Genomic DNA, 17218 nt, shown 5'->3' with positions numbered 1-17218 from the left:
TTGTTCAGTTCATACAATCTCGCAAGAATGATGACAAGAAAATTTATTTGAAGGTGTAGCCATGTGGCAGCAAGCAAAATGTAAACTAGAAACCAGTAATGACACACAACAGATGCTGCCAAATAGGAGGACAGGATGGGATTTTACTGTCATGGCCACTGGTGGCAAATCGTAGTCTTTCTGCACTCCTTGCAGACAGATTTGTGCGATACCTTCTTGTCTACCAGTTCAGCAGCAGAACCAACAGCCAAATGGCCATAGTTGTTGGAGCCTTCCTGTAGGTAAAATCATTTGTCACCTTTTGAAATATGGTTCCAGAGATTCTTATGTTGCCCACACTACTTCTGTTCATCTAAGAGTTCAAGGCTGACACCCTTTCTAGAGCAAGTTAATGCTAATCATGTTCTTTCATGTTTGGCTTGATGGATCTCAATATGCCAGCAGTTCAAAAAGTATACAAGGAACAAACAGAACTCGTTTTGCAGAGGAATCCTGCTAGATATGATTGCTGGGAAAGCTGGGGTATGCTCAGCTGTGTTAAATGTCAGTGTTGCTTGCTTTGGTAAATTTGTTACGTTATCAAAAAATCCCAGAATGTCCACTGCCTTGCCTAGTACCTTTGAGATTGGCAAGGGCGTTATCGGAGACCTTGAATGCTTCTGATCACAGCATGCTTACCTTGCAACTTGTTTAAATACAGAGCTAATGCAGATCTTGTGAACTGTATTAATTCTTGATTCTTGTACAACGTCATTTCTCTTCCATAATTTTCTGTTGATGGAGTCAGCAGTAGGATGAATGTATACCAAAGAACCAGTCTTCCCTTCCCCCCACATACCTTGAGGTTTTAAGAAAGTTTATAGTTGTTGTTGTGATTGCAACTATAAATACATACAGCTTATTTCTGAACCTAAAGCCAGCTCTACCCATAGAGTTGTGTTGCTATTAATACTGGTTAGAAGTATGGGGGGAGGTAATTTATTTTAAATTGTATGATTGAACTGACAGTGGTTTAGTGTAGAAACACCCACTTCAGTGTTTCTTACCTGTGCTGGCTTAGTAGTGGTCTAAATGTCTTTGCCAGCACAGCTGCATCCAAGTTGACTGTAGTACTAGTTTCTAAATGTAGCAACAGGTAACTAAGGACTGCAGATTGTAGGGTGGTAGTACCAAGAAGACACAATGGAAATAGACTTCTCACTCATGTTTTTACATGCTTTTCAAGGTGGCAAGCAGTGGCTCTTTGTTCCCCTAAGATATACAAAGGAGTTTAGGTGAGGAAAAGGTGAGCTATTGAAGTACTAAGAATATTTAATCTCATCTTTCTCTGGAGAAAGGTTTGTTTACGGTAGATGTGAACTTGGCCGCTTTCTCAATGTTTATTTGAAGGGCAAGGATAGGAACCTTTAAGAGCTAAACAGTTTTCTTAAAGGAGAGGTTGAGTCCTGGTTACTCAGCTCTGAGTTGTTTCTTTTGGTACATTAATTTTGGTGCCTGGAGAAATAATGGATTTCGAAGCCCAAATTTTTATTTATTGTGCACATGACTTTTTTTTTTCCCTATGGCTTCTTCCATGTCAAAAAAACTTAAGCCCTTAAAATGTATGTGGGGGAGAAGGTGGAAGAGTGGTATCCCCCGCTCCCCTATTTCCTGCTGTGTCACTGCTTGCTTTTTCCTATTTTCTTAAAGAGGACAAACTATCAACAGCAGGTTGGAATTTTTTTGCCTTTAGAAAAAACAAACAAAAACCCACAACAAGAACCTCAAGCCTAAACCTCAGGACTGTCGTATCAGGAATTCTTAACAATTTTGCTCAGGCTTCAGAGCAGCACAGCCCTGTTTGGCACACAGTAGAGTTAGAAATGGAAACTACCGTTTTCATTGGAGTTTAACGTTTTGACCTTACCTGACATGGAAAATGAGCTACAACTGTGTACGCTTAATTGCTTTGATGAAGGACAGCTCGTGCCACTCTTAAGTTAGCCATGTCTGACCTCAACTTGGAGAAACCCAGTCTGGAATTTGTAGTTTTAGGGCATGTGAATTGGTGCAAGGGGGTTCAAAGGACAGTTCAGCAGCCTGGATAAAATGCTTGGTGGTCAGCAAGTGTAGGAGTGTCTTGAGAGGCAAGAAGAGGGACTGGTGCAGATAGAAGCTGTGAATGGCAAAAAAGGGCCAAGAGGGAGTTTGAGTTTTGACAGGTGTCAGTTTCAATGTCAAGACTGGGTACAGATAGACCACAGAAGGGAATACAGCCTTTATACTCACAACAGCAGTTGAAATCTAGAGGTTTCCTCCAGCGCTTATATTGAGATATACAATGTGGGAGCACATGTGCTTGCTTGTTTTCCTTAAGAATATTTGGTGTTCTGCTGAAGAGCAAAAGGTCTAAAGAAAACTAAAGTGTTCCTGTGAGAAGATGGCATCTACAAGTCAAGTAGGTGTCTGGCTTAGCAGATGTAGACTTGCTTGGTAGGCTCTTTAGGGAACACATTATCGCTGAAACTCGGCTGAACTACTGTCGTGGCTTAACTCCAGCTGGCAACTAACCACCACACAGCCACTTGCTTGCTCCCCTCCATGAGGTGGGGGACAGGATCAGAAGAGTAAAAGTGAGAAAACTTGTGGGTTGAAATAAAGACAGATTAATGGGACAGGAAAGAAAGAAAATAATGACAATAATGATAGAAGAATTAGCATATAGATAACAAGTGATGCACTCGCTGACCGATGCCCAGCCAGTTCCTGAGCAGCAATCCCCAGCCAGCTTTCCCTACAGTTTGTAACACTGAGCATGACATTGTACGGTATGGAATATCCCTGTGGCCAGCTGGGGTCAGCTGTCCTGGCTGTGTCCCTTCCCAGCTTCTTGTGCCCCTCCAGCCTTCTCCTGGCAGGGCATGCAAAGCTGAAAGAGTAAGGACTGTGCAAACATTACTTAACAACTCCTGAGACCATCGGTGTGTTATCAACATTATTCTCATACTAAACCCAAAATACAGCACTGTACCAGCTAGTAGGAAGAAAATTAACTCTGTCCCAGTCAAAAGCAGGACAACTATTAATGTATTTCAGAAACCAGATTATTTTAATAATAGAACATTTTTAGACTGCATTGGAACAAATTATCCGTATCAGGTGCCTTAGTTCCAACTTTACAGAGCATAGGAATGCAAGCTCCTCTAAAATAACCATAAATAGACTTCTTTAATGTATTAAAGTCACATCTTTTACAGGCAGCATGTTACAACATTTGACACTTCCCATGAGAAAGCTGGGAATCATCCCTTCCAACTGGCAGAAAGCTGCTGCTCCCAGCTCTGCAAAGCTGAAAGGAACAAAGCTCTGAAGTAATGATACAAGTAAATCTCTCGTTACTCCCACCTTTATTCTGCTAACTTGATCCTTGAAGAGCAATTCTCACAAGTTTCTCCTCAGCAAACAGAGGTGGCATAAGACAACACAAACGTTAAATTTATATTAGATTCAAAGGTTCCACTTGCACCTTGGGGGTGCAGTTGGGCAATATGGATGATAGAGCTGCACTAGAGCAGCTCGCTGCTGCCAAGACAGGCTGCCACCCCTGTGCCTGCCCCTTGTCTTGTGCTCATCCTGTCCACCAGAAGCCAATTCAATTACATCACAAAAGTGGGTACTCTGGGTCCCCTACAACACTGCTTTTTCCAGTCCTCCCTGGGAGGGAGAACCTGGGGTGTAACTCCCCTGTGATCGATCCTTCTGTTTGCCTCCCTCACAAACACTGGTATGCTGGTTTTCCTAAATTTTATCCCCCCATTCTGTTCTCCAAGCAGTCAGCCTCCAAACAGAACACCACCACTCTCCTTCTGCCCAGCATTTCTTGTGCTTCTCCTACAAGAAGACATTTTCATCCCAGAGGAAGCCTTACACTACAGCATGTAACTGCTTGCAGCACAGGACACAGCTGGAAGTGGAGCACTGCAGTTAGTTGCATTTGGTAACTCGCTACATCCCACCCCAAAAATAAGAGCGTGTTATCTGTGATGTTAATGGCACTTCTTATTAATTACGTTTTTATCCGTTTAAAACAGAGCTCTTCATCCAAGGGTATCCCAGCAGTTTGTGAAGATCAACTTTATTCTCCCTGGCCACATCACGGCTCTGCTTTACAGATGAGAGACGGAGGGGGGGGGGGGGGTGTATTTGCTGCGGGAGCAGGACGCGGAGGTGAGTGCAGCCGGATGTGCCCCAGAGTCCCACCGCCCAGGCCCGCGCCGTCTATCGGCTATGCCTGCTGCGGCAGCTTGTGCAGCCACGAAACGTGCCGAGCAGGGGTTTGCTTCCGCTCAGGGCAGAAAAAAGGGTCTCTTTCAAAACTGAGGCGAGGTTGCAGCGTGCTTCCGAGTAGGAAGCAGTGCCCCAGGAGTCTGTACCCGCGGCGCCCTGCCACTGCTCCAGCAGAGGGTCCAGGACGATGAGTTCTGAGGAGGAAAGCGCTCTGCCCGCTCCTCCTGCTGCACCCCGATCTCAGAGCCCAGTGCTGTACAGTTCCTAAGGGGCTTTAGCTTCCTTACAGGGGTTTTGGAAGCGTGTAATTTCCAGTCCGTTTCCTTCATTCCCCCTCCTTAGCCACTCTTCACTGGAAGACGCAATGCTCTGTGCGTACAGTACGTGAAGGCACGTTTCCCATGTTACCAGCCCTGCAGTCGGTTACCCCTCCACCCGCTCTCTTTGCAAACCTACAGGAGAGTCGTTAGCCCTCCACCCTGGGGGTGATTTACCGGGACAAAAACGCTGATTAGCTGACCGTTACGCCTGGAGGAGGGCTAAAGCCGGGGGAGCAGCACAATCGGAGTGCTCTATGCCTGTCCGCTTAAAGGGGAGACACAGCAGAAACACTGACTCCACACAAGGGAGCCATTCAGGCCTTGAATAGAGCCAGAACCAAGAGGAGAGTGCAAGGGTTAACAGGCTGGGGGGCTGGGTTAGAAACAAGGCCAAATTATATGCTGTAGTGAAATACTAGCTAAAGGCAACTCTGTAGTCTGGGTAGTCTCAAGATGTTCAAAGGACAATCACTGCTATTGATTTGCTGGGCCTAGGACCATGAGGGTGTGTGATGAGGGAAAGAAGAGTGCATGGTAAAACCTGCTCTTCAAGATTAAGGAAGGGCTTAAAATAAAAGACAGTTTCACTGGTAATGAACGATACTTTTATGTTGTGTGATGGCTTTTTCCTGTAACCAGGGATGAATGTCTTCTGTCCTTGCTCTCTCCTTTTCCACTCTAGAAAGCCGTTGTGCTGTGTGGCCATTTAGCAGTGGCAGGTTGACCTGGAAAGATCCAGATCAAGATGCTTTAGAGTAGATGTTTCAGTTCTGACCAAGAACTGTGTGTATGTAGGTGTGATATATCACTGGAGATCCCAGCATCAGGTTCAGCAGGATCCTACATGCACACGGGATTTGTTTAACCCAACAGCCAGCTCTCTGGTGTTCTAAGGCAACCGATTTCTCCTTGCCTATCAAAGACCCGTGGGTATTACTTTGTGGCTCATAGAGGTAAGATGTAGCAGGACACTCTTTTAATAGAAGCGAGCACCCAGTAGTGTAGCTAAAGTTATTAAAACCTGAAAATGCTCCCACTGTAGAGCCTTGAAAGCAGAGATACCCCAAACTGCTGATAAATTTTGGACAGATTTTAGTTGAGGGGTAGGGTGGCAGTGGTACACTGTATGCTGGCTCTGCAATGACTGGAAACAGATGTAAGGGAAAAATAAACAGGGAAAGGAAACTGGATGAAATCTTTGCATTTTACATCTACAACTGAAAGAATTACTCCTCAAGCTCAGCGAATGGGACTGTGGATCTAGGCCCCACTCACTACTCTTTCTGGTTGGGATATCTGTAAGTGCCTCAGGATAGGGAGAGTCCAGGCCAGCAGCATTCCAGAGGCCAGCCAGAGCTCCCCAAAGCAGACTGTGCCTGCCCAGGCCATGGGCAGTCTGCCCTTCTGCTGGTGCTGACCACCAGAGAATAGGTATCTGGCTTCTCTAGACAGCTTAGCCCTTCCATGCCTCTGGCCAAAGGTGGAATTTACCAGATCTGGAGTTAAACACAACATCTAGTGCTTCAGCCTGAAGTGTTGGTTTTGATTGCACTTGGCTTTGTTCCTTCTATGTCTTTTTCCCAGTAAACCTTCAGATCACACTGGCTGTTTAACAGAAAGTGTAAGCAAGCAGCTCTGCAGTTTCTTAGACACATGGCTATTGCCATGTTCTCTGCATCGCTGCCAGTTCCTGTGAATGCCTAACTGAAAAGTGATATGCTCAAAAATACAAGTTTTCTTCTTGTTTAAAAAGTGTCTGCGTTCTTTTCCTTCAAATTGTCATAGCCCATTTCCAGCTGGAATGTGCTGGAACCATTACTGGTCATGGCTGGAACCATTACTGAAGACAGACTGGTCTTCCAGGTTTGCCAAAATGCTGGCTGCAAGCTTTCTGCCCACGCCTGGCCTCCATTTTGTTTCAATTTGCTTTACCTTTTCCCAGTTCTGGCACTTGCGTAGTCTAAAATCCATATTTTCTGCTCATTGTACCTACTTCCTGAACTTCTTTCGTCCAGTAGCTTGTACCTCTTATCCTCAGATACCAAAATGATCAGACTGTGCAGTACTTCCCAGCGAGAACAGATGATACTCAGTAACTCTAGACCCCGAATCTCTCAGCGAACACCTCACAAACTTGTGAGTTGCTCAGCAGAGCCCGCAACTCTGCACTGCGCACCTTCCTGCCCTACATTTGTCTGTACTACCTGAACACCAGTAATAGCTGTATGTGGAAAAAGAGTGTGGTTAGTGTGGTTTATGCTTGTACTCGTGGTGAAGACGTTGTGATGTTACGTGGCAGCTGGTGCTGTATCCAACTTGGGTCTAAAGCAGCTCCATGCGCTTCTTCACCATGACGGTGCAGTATACTAACAGTGGGGTTTGTCCAGCACATAAAGAAGTAGATCTGAGGGCACCTGCAGTGTGTCTCAGAGAGAAGTTTTAGCACACCTTATTATCAGATAGATTACTTGAAGCAAACAGGTCACTCCCGGCATGGCTGCATGTTCTGCTTTCAAAGTGTACACAGCTCTCCAACAGGTCTTGCCAAGGGCCGGTGCGCCGCGAGCACGGGCAGAGGTCTCGGCATGGCCATGGCCGTGCCCGCTGTGAGGAGGCGGGCAAGGCCCGGCCCCGCCCTGCCGCCGCGCAGCTCCTGACAGCCGCCATTTGCGGCAGGGCTGCCGCCGCCACGCCGGAGGTGGGCCGGGCCAGCAGGTGGCGCTGTGGCACCGCCTCAAGGAGATAAGCGCCCTTTCTAGAAGAAAGTTGCCAGATCCGTCCTAAAATAGCCCCTGTGACCCGAGCCATCGCCTTGGTGGAAACAAAGCATGCACACACACACAAAACCATAACAACACTCTGACTAGAGCACGGGAAACTCCGTCTTGCCTCCCTCGTGTGGTTTCTGCACGCTCATCTGCCAGGGGAGCGGAAGGAAAAGGGGGGAGGGCTCAAAAATCACCAAGGGGCTGAGGCACGTGCAGCTCTCTCAAAGGACCGTGCAGATATCGTGTGTCCCATCCCTCCAACTCACTGGCACTGCCTCAGGCCCTCGGAAGTCCCCCCGTCATGAGGGACACCGTGAGGACTGACCCGAAGGGCTGCGGACCAGCCGCAGCCCCAGGGTAGCTCCCCAGATCGCACAGCAGCTTCTGAAGGACCCAGAAGCTTCACCAAGGGCCCAGGCTGCCCACCTTTGTGAGCTCTGGTGCAGCAAGAGAGGGACATGGAGAGGTTGAATTAAGATCCAGCTACTAAACTGCAACGGTAAAAACCACAAACCAACCCCCCAGGAAACCTACACAGACTAGTCTTGAGAGGAGAGTGGTTAGCAAGGCTTAGCGAGAACTTACAAATGCTCCCCTTCTGCACCAGACTGAGAAATGTAAAACTGTGTGCTGAGGAACCAGGCACCCCACCATCCTCCTCACCACACACGTGCACCCACAGGAGCTGCCCAGGACTGGGGCTGCACCCTTCTCCTGCCATGGCCCTGTTTCTGGCACTAAATGTTGCCACTCCTCCAAAGGAGTCTGGTAACGAAGAGGCTTCAGGAAATAGCTTTTGGCTTGGTCTAGAGAAAATTTCTTGCTGTCTAGGCATGACTTCTGAGCGGGATGCTCTTCTGCTGTGTTTTACCACCCAGTGCCCTGAAGCAGCCCTCTCATAACAGGGCTGTTATTCCCTGGAGGCTGTCCTGTGGGCTAGCTGGGGGCTCTTTCCCCCGTGTACCTTTCCCTGGTCCACTCCAGAGACCTCTGGCCTTTACCAAGCCAACCCCCTAAGGCAGCCTCTCCACACTCCAGCCTTCTGCCAACCTCAGGGCTCCACTGAAGCTATCCCAGGACAGCATCCCCCAGTATAATGAAGGGGCCCAGTTCTTCCTCATCATCAGTTGTTTTACAGGAAGGGGATTCAGCTGGCTTTCTTGAATCACCCCTGTTACCTGGGAGCAGAATCAGGTTCTGTGAAGTGTTTCTCATTTAAGATCCCTCTGCTTTAGAGCTTGAGGCTAGAACCGCCCGACTCCAAACTCCTGGAGGAGCTCCCGGACTGCCTGGACCCCTGTAGCATGGCAACAAGGTGGTGAGTTGCTTAAATGTCTTGTGGTCCAGAGAAGAAGGCAAATCCCTGGTCTTGGATTTCCCTGATCCAAGGGAAAATCCAAGAAATCCAGCATGTGCTGCTTTGCCCTCCTAGTACCTGCTGGACTGAAAAGCAGGGAAGACAGAAATGCTAATGAGCTCCCAATCAGCCCAGATTCCCATGGGCATTACTTTCCCAGGATTTGGAAAGCCTGGGGCAAACAGCACAGGCTGTTTTCAACAGTCTCCATTTCATCTGGGTTAACAGACTTTGTTGGTTTCTCCTCAGCTTCAGAGTGATGGCCACCCACTCTGAGCTCTGTTCTCATGGACAGCACTGGCAGAACTGGCAATGCTCTTGCTCCTCCTACAGTACATTGCTAACGTACCTCCATCATCTGACATCCACACAGTATCATTGGCCTGCTAACAGCCATCTCCCTGGCTCCAGGAGCAAAGGCATCTAAGCCTCAGACCACGCAGAAGAGTTCCCCTTCGCATCCCCTCCTCTGCGTTCTGGGTTCATTTGCTTTCCTTTTTCCTCCAAGAAGCAGGTTTTCAGGCTGTTTTCAGCTCCATGTTCTCCAAGAATAAGCATGAAAATTGAAAGGTAGTGTTTGGGAGTGTTCAGGGTGTTCAAACGAACACTTCCCACCATTTAAGTTACTGAGAATACAGTCCACTGTGGAAAGCTTTCCTGGTCTTCAGTATCTCTGGGACTTTTAGTGTCTTCTTAGGGTAAGACCATCAGTGGGGGCTCGCCCCACTTCTCGTTTGTGACTGAAGCACACGTAAAGAGGGCAGGGGAAGTGGCCACTTACACCAGGGTGGGAGGGAGCTGCCTGCACTTCAAAGCTCCTGAGGCTGTCCACAGCAGGAAGGGCTGCTCTGTGACGCTGGGGCGTGAGGCAAGCCCTCGACAAGGAAACAGCAAAGCCGATGGGATGTGAAAGCTGTGAGTGTGTCAAAGGCAGGACGGAAGTGTTGTAGGGGGCAGCCCTATTTTTAGCCACTTCTTGCAGAACTTCGCTAGCACTTGCTGGAGTTAGCGGCTGCTTCCCCTTTCCTTGATGTAAGCAGCACTGACTGGGTTCAGATCTGTTTTTATTTAGCCAGTCACACAACAGTATTGACTGAAAGGTCACTTCAGCTCCTTGGACTCAAAAACACCCATGGTCAGAGAATCCTAGGTAAGGAGAACAGAAAGCATCTAACACTTCCCTGTCTCCATTTCAGGGCTGTGAAAGGTAGAAACTGAAGCTGAGGCTGCAGAGCGTGACTCTTAGTCACATCAACGGGGGATTTTGCAACGCAGCGGGTGCAGGGCACAGGGCAGGCAGTGTGCAAGCAAAACTGGAGTGCTTTGCAAGGGCATTTGGTTGGGGTTCTCCAGCTGCAAGGCCAGAGTATCACTGTGCAACCCTCACTTGCCTGCTCCACTTCAGCCTGCTTGGCTGCCTGAGGTGTGTGGGATGTGGGAGGGTCTAACACACCTCAAATTAGCATGGGGCATTGTGGAGAGCAGTAGGTTGCCATGAATGTCCTCTGCCTGGTTCCTTTTAACATTTGTCAGTATTAAACGACTCCTACGCCTGCTGTAGGGAAATGCATGGGGAAAGGCCATTCCTGAACCAGACTAGAGAGATTAGGCAGCAAGGCAGAGGAGCAGCCACCGGGATGGAGCGTGTGAGCTGAGATGTGACTTTCCTGTACAGGCTGTAACCACCAAGACAAATTCCAGACTGGTTCCAGTTGTCAAGAGTTTGGATCAGTCTGACTTGCAGTATTCAGTTCAGAGACAGGTTGGGAAGGACAGTGTCCAGGCCTTGGTAGCCAGAGCTTGCACCTGGTCTCGACAGACCTGGTCCCACTGCTTAGTGTCGGAGAGGAATGAGATTGCTGTAGGGATAAAAGCACATTCAGAGCCAAAATAGATACAGTTCTGGGGCATTTCCAGAGCAAACTCATCCCAAGCCTGGCAGCTGTGAGCAGTAGCAATGGGATGAGCAGGTGAAAGTCATGCTCACTCTGTGTTTATAGAGCTTGGTGTGACTAAAAAGGCAACAGAGAGCCCTGTCCCATACTCAAGTCTTCCTGCTATAACTCTTTCAAAACCACACATTTAATACCACTCCCAGAAGCCTAGAGCTCCCCATAGCTCCTCAGATATCTCTGCAAGGCTCTGCTTTGTATCTCATGTTTCATACTGCCCTTCAGCCCTATGGTGGAAACATTCATTATATAGCCTATTCTTAAGCTGGATTGATTACGGCAGAATATACAACTCTTGAATGAGAGATGTTGATTCAGAAATGAGAAATTCTTTACAAAGGGGTAATAAGGGTAACAGGTTATTGCCAGTGCCATTGCTGTCCAAGGGAATGTGCTGGAAAGTCACTGTGGCCTCTAGGTGGCAGCGCTATTGCTCATGCACCACAGTGCTGAAAATACAGAAACGCCTTGGTTTCGAAAACGGGGCATAAAGACAGGCCTCACGCTCTAGTAGTTCAGACGAAACATATGGGTGGTTAATACTGCATTGAAACTAACGGGATTTGTTTGGGTTTTTTTTCTCTTCTTGTTTAAAATGAGGACTATGGATTTGACCCTCTCTGGACTCCACATTGCCTGTAATGGACCAAGAATTGTTTCCTGAGAATTGACCCTGATATTTGTGAAGTTACATGGAAATCAAAGCAGAGATGCGGTAGCTCCTTTAGGCCTCACACTTGCACACATTTGGTGCATGTTTTGCCTGATGTGCTAGCAGCTCTCCTGGGTTGAGAGCCAGTGCCGCCTCACTGCTCAGAAGGGTCAAAGACTTTGCTACTATACTTGACTTTCAGGGATACAGGGCTGTAAACTTCGACAGAACCTAAACCCTACTTTGCCAAAGCTATTTGTACAGTAAATTGCTTTATTGTTTCGATAAAAAAAAAATGCAGCCAGGCATTTAATGGCTCCCATCCACATCCACTCTGTGTGATTGACTTTCCACTTTAAGCTTTGAATGCTGCTTTTCTTTTTTAAACATGGGGATAAAAAGGGAGAGTTAATATCCCTAATGTTGATAGATGTATCTTCATGCTCTTTCTATTTTAAATGAGATAAACCAGCCTTTTGAGGGAGAAAGGTCATAAATATTTATTTGTGGGAATGGAGATGCTGGCAGTGGGAATCATGGGAATCTATTCAAGTTTACTATTAGCAGAAAGTGTTAATAGATTGTCTTTCTAACTGACTTAAAAGTTACTTAGTTGACCCCATTTCTGTATTTCCTGAGAACTCACCGTCATGGTTTCTTCCATCCTCGCAACACATTGAGAGCTAAGTGCCATAGTCTAAAAGGAAACTCAGGCTGTCTACCAGACTTTAAAGTTGTTTGGTGTCTAGGGATGGGAATAGTTACATGTCCAACCTGCACTGAAACCAAAAGGTGGCAGGAGGAATGCCCTTTTGTAATCCAATTAGGCACTCTGCCAGCATCTTAAAGTGCCTCAATACCTGTAATTCTCCCTACACGACTTGTGAGAAGCGTGTGTCACAACCCTGCATGAACAAAGTGCACGCATAAGGCATCCATACATCCACAAGGTACACAAATGTGACATTTTTTAATTGATATTTGGGGACATGACAATAAGATAGGAAGAACATTCCCTCAGTGTGTAATTCTGTTATGCCAGTGCCCAGTACGAGTGATGAGCCTTGAAGTGGAGCAGGGCTGAGTTGGTCGATCATCAGGGCCAGCAAAGCTGAGGCGCTCAGGAATGCACTTCTCATGTTATGGGCAGTTGTCAGATCATGGTCTTCTCAGAGGCAGGTTATAGTCTTCCCAGTGCCAGGAAGGAGCAGAAAGAATATATGAGAAAAAGGGGAAACAACTTTAAATATATGGGGTTTTAGGTTGTGGGTTTGGGGGTTTTTCCCACTTTAATAAAGCAGAAGAAAATTTGCAATAGATTTATGGTCTGATTTGAATCCTACTAATGCTCATGGAAATCCCTTTAGTGAATTCTGGGCCAAGTCCAGGAAAAGTGGGTTATTATTCCCTTAACTTTTATTCATCCATAACTGTGCCCTTCTGCATGCAATCTTCTTGTTAGATCTTGCCAGTAGATTTAATGTGAACCTTATCAGCAGTGGACCTGAATAAGACACTGAGATCAGCTGCCTCTTAACTCTGAGACAGTCTTCCCAGAACAGTGGTGGTAAAGGAGGATGCCCCTGACAGGGCAGGCAGCTGTAGCCTTGACCAGAGCATCCCTGTAGGATCTCCTATGGTAAGACCCAACTGAGAGGTATGTGACTTCTTTCTGTCTTGCACTAAAGTGCTTTGCCAGATGGGTGATTTTAGCAGACCAAAACCAGAACAGCTCAATAAAATGGTTTCTGCCTGAACAGCTCAATGAAAATATCTGTTTGGTTGTGGTCAAAAATGCAAATTAAAACCCCTTTGGGATAGACAGAGAATGGAACAGAAAATGGCGTTCTGTTGCCAGGACCAGAACAAAGCCAGGCACCTGGAAGCAATCTCTTGCACAACCTGGAAGACTGGAGATGAGAGGAAGCGGGTTCCAGTCCTGACTCTGCCAAATTGTTTCTGGGTGCCTTTTTTAACGTTCTGTTCCTAAATCTGTGCATCTGCCACAGAAGAAGTCAATGAGAAAACTCGGCTCTTGTTTCAGCACGCTAGGGGCAGGGGAATGCTTTTGGGGAATTTTGCACTTGCATCACTCTACATCTGTGCTATCCTTGGTAAAAGTTTTTGGGTTTGCAAAGCCAAGAGTACTTGTACTGCTGGTAAGGGCATAGTTTCTACATGGACCAGGCTCTTCTCTGCTGTTTGCAGAGCAGGACTGTGGTGTGAACACTTAGTGAGATTGGGCTTGAAGCTAAGCCTGAACCCTGAGTTACCTCTATATAAATCTATCAGCACTTGGGAATTCACATTAAAGGTTATACCTAAAATATAGCCACACATATTAAAAGGTTGGAAATATGATTTTGGGATAACTTGCTAGCCTTCCTTTCTTTCCCTATCCTGCCCCTCTGCTCTGCAACTACAACTAGGATATCACAGGGTGTGTGGGCTCAACCTAGACTGAATACATTCTTGGGGACGTGGTTTGGGGTTTTGAGCCGCAGGGTACTTACAGCTGCTCCTGGCCAGGTGGGATTACCACTCACACATCCCACCAGCTGTCTGCTGTTCTGTGATGTTGGTGTGCTGTACAGTGTGTGGAGTGGGAGCTTGTGTTGCATGAACACAGAGGTCCTGTTGAGGCACAAGGAAAGGAAGGTTGTGGTGTGCCCCCAGAAAAGGAAGGAGAAGTTGTACCTTCAGTCCTCTTGGGATATGAACAAAACCACCTCTCAGGTCCCAGGAAACTGAAAGCTGCTCCAGATCCACCCTTATGTGAGAGGAAAACACAACCCATGCCTCTGCCTACATGTGGCTGCAGGTTCCTTGCCGCAGCCTAAGCCAGCCCTGCCTGATGGTGCAGCCCTTGGGTGGTGTGACACCGTGCTTCTGGGAGCAGGGCTGTCTGGGCCGGTGCTGGAGCGGGCTTCCTCAGCTTCCTTTTTTGCCGAGTGCTGCCACTGTGAAACAGTCTCCAGCCATCTGGAAATTCAGCACGGCTCTGCATCTTCCAAAATGGAGATTCTGTTAAACAGTTTTATATTTCTAATGGTTACACAGCTCTGTTGTAAGCTTCCCAATACCTGCCTCAAGCAGATCATCTGAGTTATTCCTCCCATGCTAATCTCTGTGATCTGTGGCATGCATACAACATCGACAAGAGCGGGACCTCCCCTCTGCTGCACTGTATTTGCCAGAACAGGCATAACTCAAGATAACTGGATTTGAAACAATCAGAGCAGGAAGCAGCAATAACTGGCCTGGAGGGAAGGCAGGGAGTTGCCCATAGACAATTTTTTAGGAGGGTGCCCAGTTTGTGATATCTGATCTCTCTCCACACTCCTTTAGCCTCACATTCGAAGGCAGGATGTAAAGCTTGCAGGATCATCCCTCACCTCCCTGGCTTGAGTGCCTGAGTTTAGATCTGCACCATCTTCTTTTTAGCTGCAGTGTTTTGTGTGTGGCGACACATGTATTGACCTATGTGTGCACATGATGAAGGCCTCCAGAGCTGCGCCTGGTGCTGACACTGGTGTCATTGCCACTGATGCTACTTTGTGAGGATGGATAAGGTGGTGGATGTTCAAGTTATTTTTCCTTCTGGAGCACACAGACCCCAAGGCTGGCTCTGGCACAGCTGATACTTCCCATGACCCGTACCCTAGAGCCTGTATACAGTGAACACAGCATCCGGCTGCCCAGTCAGGACTCTGTGTTGTGGGGGTTAGGACAGGCCAAGGCAGGCCTGCAAGCGCCCTCGCTGAAGAGCTGATGGCTTAGTCACCAGGGCTCTCCACAGAGCCATGTAAACACTACCCACAGTTCCCTGCCTCAGCCCTTGCCACTGGGCTCTGCTGGAGCCCCGTCCTTCTGCTCCCTGTGCCAAGGGTCACGAGCTGGGACCAGCAGCCGGGTGCCAAATGCAGGCTGTAGCTTTGTGCAGCCAGTCTGCTAGAGGTCGTCACACGCCTCCTTAAGCAAACAGGGATCCACGCCAGTTGATAAATCATTTACGAGGAGAAGTCAGAAGCAAAGAACTAGATTAACCAGGTCACTGGGTGTCCTGAGGGAATGACGTGTCAGTGGAGCTGAAACAGCAGATCCCACAGTTGCAATCTGTTGCCTTCTTCTGTCCTGACAGCGATTCATGGAAATCCCTGGAACTAGACACCAGAGATGGAAAAACCCATTAGCTCATCCCAGTCAGCTCACTAGTTAAAGCAGTCACTCCCATTGTACATTTTCTGGCAAAGTTAAAAATGTCTCAGGAGAGGGGATTTCCACCAGTTTCTTCTCAAGGGGAAACTATTCCACCTATCAGGAAGGCTGTCTCGAGCGGTGCTATTTTTGCAAACCAGAAGTAACTCCAGAACCTGAAAGAAAACCAAAAATGATTCTGTTGCAGGAACTGGGGCAGTGATGTTTTTCTGCCTGAACAGGTATTTGCCACGCAGGGCACAGCTCCAAGTGGAAGCTCTGTGTGGACACGTGTGTTTATACACAGCCACGGAGGTGTGCTCATGTGTGCATATATACACCTGTGTCCTCTCTCTTCTTCCCAAGGGTGGGATGACCTTGTATCTTCAGCACAACCAATGTGTTGTAGTGTGAGCTCACGCCTAGCTTGCGCTTGTGTAACTCCACCAACATCAAGGCAAAGCACATTGCTCTGAGGTGGGAAGACACTCATGGAAGACGGGAGGCATCACCTGATGGTGTTGCTCTGGCGCCCACTTCCCCTGTCAGCAGGGAGAAGTCACGTCTTGCTGGGCCTCCTCATGACTCCTTGGCTATGGCAGGGGGAGAACGGCCACACCACCACTGCAGGGGGCTCTGTGGCTGAGCATGTTGATGGTTGAAAGCACTTGGGGCCTGCACGCATAGGAAAGATGATGCAATGCAGAGCTGTCTCTCTGAGGTTGTCAGCAGAGGCTATGGAGATCTTGGCAGCTAAGCTTTTCAGCACCTGGGAAGCACTTTGGGACAGTGAGGAAATAAATTGGCTGTGTGATGGCATTTAAAGCCTTATCATTAGTTTCAGAGCTAATTCTGCATTTAGATGAATGGGTGTAGCACATATCACTGAGCTGGAACCTGTAGATTTAGCAAGGATTGTTCCCTGTTCTGATTTAGAGAGCTTTTGGCCAGCAAAATGATAACTTGCAGTGTTGGTGGCTTAGGTCTGGGAGCAGAGATCTGTGGCTAGGGTAGGCACAGTGGCAATGCCAGCAGCAAACAAGCCCCCAGGACTCTGATTACTAGTGCCATGGGTGTTGGCTATATGCCTCTTACGAGAAGAAGGCGGGGTGTTGCCTGGGCGTCTGCCCTGAATTTGTGACTCCTCAACTAGTTGTTTTATTTGTCTCTCACAGCTGGCACCACTGTCTTCCCCAGTAGGGACTCCTGAAATTTAGGCACTGTGTTTTGCGCTGTTCTAAGGGCTTGACTTTCACTTCCCAGCCAGGGATGCCGAGGCTGCCCTGTGCACCCCTGTGTTGCTGCAGGACAGCTGATGAAGCCTGTACTGAACATACCGAGCTTCAGCCTGGGCTTCCTTCTCTGCAGGGTTTTTACTTTGTTCTGTTTACCACAAAACACACTGAAGCATGAATAAGGGCAGTGAAAGAATGATATGAGTGTGGAAAAGGATCTAACCAAGGAGGCACAGGTCAAATTCTGGGCCTCGACTGGGTCCCTTTAGTTGCTGTCAGGTACTAGCCAGTTGACCTGCTGAGCCCATTGCCCCTTGCACTGCGGAAGGATAGAGCCCAGTAATATTTTAACTATGAGATTAATGCTCTGCCAGTTCGACAACAGAGGCTCTTCTGTTTCTGTGGATGAAAGGTGCTGACTCGAGGCTCTTCCACACAGAAGCCCATGCTCTCCTGCCACCGGTCACAGCG

General features: G+C 47.8%; 2 long non-coding RNA genes across 2 annotated transcripts; both read right to left on the bottom strand.

Annotated features, from left to right (window-relative positions):
• Positions 1-2783: 2783 nt before the first annotated feature.
• On the bottom strand, positions 2784-7054 carry LOC115606842. Its single transcript, XR_003991023.1, has 2 exons — positions 6519-7054; positions 2784-5730 (listed from the first exon to the last, which is right to left on the bottom strand). It is a non-coding gene; the product is annotated as an uncharacterized LOC115606842 (long non-coding RNA).
• Positions 7055-12254: 5200 nt separating this feature from the next.
• On the bottom strand, positions 12255-17218 carry LOC115606837. Its single transcript, XR_003991021.1, has 2 exons — positions 13829-17218; positions 12255-12502 (listed from the first exon to the last, which is right to left on the bottom strand). It is a non-coding gene; the product is annotated as an uncharacterized LOC115606837 (long non-coding RNA).

This window comes from Strigops habroptila, chromosome 4 (assembly GCF_004027225.2).
Source record: "Strigops habroptila isolate Jane chromosome 4, bStrHab1.2.pri, whole genome shotgun sequence".
Taxonomy (NCBI): domain Eukaryota; kingdom Metazoa; phylum Chordata; class Aves; order Psittaciformes; family Psittacidae; genus Strigops; species Strigops habroptila.
Note: the sequence above shows the minus strand (reverse complement) of the source record. Positions and strands in the feature narration are given on the sequence as shown.